We start from the raw sequence: 3,995 nt of genomic DNA on the forward strand, positions 1-3,995 counted from the left end.
ACAGTTTATATACTTTTTATTCTCATATTCTCGTATTGCCTTGCAGTCCTTGAACTCTGTGTATTCTGGCTCAAGACAAAAACTGTTGAAAAACTTCAATCGTACATCACTGCAGAAGTTTTGACCCAGTCTTTGCAAAGGATGATTTTGAAGTTGAGGGAGAACATGAAATGGAAGTTTTGACGTACCCTAACTTTCATGAACAGGAACAAAAATAGTCCTGGCACAGTAAGACAAGACGAGTGTTTGACATTAAAAAGTATATAAATTGCATTATTATTTTTTTTTAAATAACCGATCGTTTCACTAGATAAGACCCTTCTTCCTCAGCTGGGATAATTTACAACCACGTTTAGGATCGTTTGAAGCCACTTTTAACTGTATTTTGGAAGTTCAAAATTGGGGCACCATATCAGTCCATGTGGAGAAAATGCTGAAAATGTTTTCCTCAAATAAACAATTTCTTTATGACTGAAGAAAGAAAGACATGGACATCATGGATGACAAGGGGGTGAATAAATTATTTGTAAATTGTGTTTAAAGGAAAACTCCACTTCCAGAACAACAGTCACAACAAGCAATGGTCGGACAAAGGCAAACAGGTATTTAGAGGGCAAGATAGAAAAGAACCCCGATAGACAGGCGTAGGTCGATCGATGGCAAACGTAATCCAAAGGATGAGGCACCATCAGTGAGCGCAGGACTGCACTGAAGCCATCTACCAGGGATTCAATAAATTTCCAACACAAAAACATGTAGCCAAATCTTGGTGAATAAAGGTTTTCCAAATTATAACTAAATATTAATTGAGCCAGCGCCCGCTCACGCCATGTTAGCCAGGCCACAGCCGGTCAAAGTCATCAAAGCCCCTTCTGAACCTGCACCAGCTGCTGTTCCTGCAAAGTCAAGTCACGTTACAGCTGCTGTTTCTACCAAGTCACAGCCAAATCACGTCACAGCCGTCACAGCCAAGCCAAGTCATGTCACAGCCGTTCCAGCCAAGTCAAGTCACTGCTGTTGCACTAAAGCCAGGTCAAGTCACAGCTGATCCAGCCAAGCCAAGCAAAGTCACAGCCGTGGTTCCTGAGTCAAGCAAAGTCACAGCCGTGGTTCCTAAGTCAATCAAAGTCAGAGTCAAGCCAAGACACAGCTGAGTCAAGTAAAGTCATCGAACTTCACAAGCCAGGTCCAGTCACCGCTGGTCGTCACGTGTTAGATCCAGTCACTGCTGATCTTCTTGAGCCAAGTGAAGTAATTGCTGCACCAGAGTCAAGTCAGGCTACAGCTGCTGCTCCAGAGTCAAGTCAAGCTACAGTTGGTCAAGTCGAGAGTCAAGTCAGAGCTGCTGGTCCTAAGGCAAGTCAAGTTACAGCTGTTGTTCCAGTGCCAAGTCAAGTTAAAGCTGTGTTTCCTGCATCAAGTCAAGTCAGAGCTGCTCTTCCTAAATCAAATCAAATTACAGCAGTCGTTCCAGTGTCAAGTCAAATCAAGACGGTATTTCCTGCATCAAGCAACGTTAAAGCTGTCGTTTCAGCATCACGCAACGTCAAAGCAGTTGTTCCTGTGTCAGGTCAAGTTACAGCTTCAATCCCTCTGTCACGATTGCATTTTCTGCGTCAAGCAATGTTAAAGCTGTCGTTCCCGCGTCAAGTAACGTCAAAGATGTCACTCCTGCATCAAGAACAGTCCAAACAGCTTTTCGTGAGCCAAGTCAAGCCACCACTGATCTCCTTGAGTCAAGTCACGTCTCGTCTGCCAGTGTGATGGCAATCACCATTCTCAGTATGTGGGCCGCACACTACCCTCCTGAGGTCACGTCTGTTCACGAGTCAGCCTCTGTGGTCGCGTCTGATCCCAAGCCTGCTCCAGAGCTCACGTCTGTCCACGAGTCAGCTCCAGAGGTCACGCCTGTTCCCAAGTCAGCTTCTGAGGTCACGCCTGTTCCCAAGTCAGCTTCTGAGGTCACGCCTGTTCACAAGTTAGCCTCTGAGGTCGCGTCCGATCACAAGCCTGCGCCAGAGCTCCCGTCTGATCACAAGTCTGCACCAGAGCTCCTGTCTGATCACAAACCTGCTCCAGAGCTCCCGTCTGATCACAAACCTGCTTCAGAGCTCTCGCCTGGTCTCAAGTCTGCCCCAGAGGACCCGTCTGTTCTCAAGTCTGCCCCAGAGGACCCGTCTGTTCTCAAGTCTGCCCCAGAGGTCCTGTCTGGTCCCAAATCTGCTCCAGAGGCCTTCCCCGTCGGAGAAGCCGCGCCAATGCCTCCAGAGGTGTCAGCGCCAGCTGTGGAACCTCTTATGGAGGGGGCGTTATCCTTTAAACTCTCTGCTTCTCCCTTTATTCTGTCTGCCTCCTCTGTCCCTGTTCTCCCCAGGTCCCAATTCATGATGCGGGTTCCTGCTCAGCCCTGGAGGGCCCCGGCGCCTCCTGCTCTGCCTCCGGCTCCGCCCTGGAGGGCTCCTGGGCCTCCTGCTCTGCCTCCGGCTCCGCCCTGGAGGACTCCTGGGCCTCCTGCTCTGCCCTGGAGGGCTCCTGCACCTCCTGCTCCGCCTCCGGCTCTGCCCTGGAGGGCTCCTGCGCCTCCTGCTCTGCCTCCGGCTCCGCCCTGGAGGGCTCCTGTGCCTCCTGCTCCGCCTCCAGCTCCACCCTGGTGGGCTCCTGCTTTGTCAGTCCTGCCTCAGTCACCTGGTCCTCCGCACGGACCTGGCCCTCCAGCCCTTGCCCTGTCTCACCCCCGCCCCACCGCTCCCCTGGACTATGGTTCGTTTGTAGCATCTGGAAGCCGCTCTTTGGGGGGGGGGGCTATGTTATGGATCTGGTCGGTGAGCTGCGGACCGCTCACCACCAGATGTCACTCTCATCTTGTTCTCACACACTGACTGTTGCACTACACCCCAGACTCCATTCCCCATCAGTCATTGCACATCTCCCGGGTCCAATCAGAGACGGTATAAATACCCTGATGTTCGTGTGACTCTCTGCTGAGTATTGAACTGTGTTACATTCATACAAAGCGTTTCTCCGAGTTTCCCTGTGTCTAGTTTTTCTTGTTTTGCCTTGTTGTTTCGTTTAGTCTGTCACGTTGTCTGCCACGGATCTCTCGCCTGTCTGACCATTCTATTTCCTCGCCCATTGGATTACGTACGCCGCTGATCGACCCTTGTCCGTCACGGATTACTCTTGTCTCGCCGTCCATACACCTGTCTGCTGTTGTTCGACCCTGCCTGCCTTTGACCATGTCTATGTCTCGTCCCATTAATAAAAGTTTGCACATGGATCCGCTCGTCTCCCGTCCCTCTGTAACAGAGATGGAGACAGAAGGTACAGTCCAAAACTCAGTTTAATAACCAATTTAAATAACAGAAAAACACAACTTTGTATAACAGTGACCGAACGGAGAATGATCATCAGGCTTATAATGACTGTACCTTTTGTCTTCATCTCCTTGTCTTGCAACACAACCCGTGACATACATATATACATACGTGTGTGTGTATTATATATGTAATTCCGGTCCTCAATTCTGATTGGTCAGCAGCTGTTTTATTCACGACAAAACACAGCTATGACCTTCTCACCCAACGGTTGTGTGTATTGTTGAGCAACCGCCCTAAGCAACATGTTTTTCCTTGCTGTTCTGCCTGTTATTTGAATTGTTTATTAAACTGATAAAGTTTTGGACAGTATCTTCTGTCTCCATCCCCTAAGCAATAAGGTACTAGAGGCCATGAGTGCATTTCCCTGTTAAAAAAAAAAAAAAAAAAACACAACAGAAACCACTGAAATTCTAATGGTTTCCATTACAGATACAATTAAAGCTGCAAGCAGCATTGAAAGGGTCCTCGCACCTGGGCTCACCACCACCTGATGGCATTAGGAAAACAGCGAAAGGTGGGCAATATGCATTTAAAGTGGTAAATATAAGTCAGTGGTATAATTGTGTCAGTGGTATAAGAAGTCATTTATATGTGCCAAACTTTCTGCTGCCAGCTGAT

Source organism: Labeo rohita, unplaced genomic scaffold (genome assembly GCF_022985175.1).
Source record: "Labeo rohita strain BAU-BD-2019 unplaced genomic scaffold, IGBB_LRoh.1.0 scaffold_327, whole genome shotgun sequence".
NCBI lineage: Eukaryota > Metazoa > Chordata > Actinopteri > Cypriniformes > Cyprinidae > Labeo > Labeo rohita.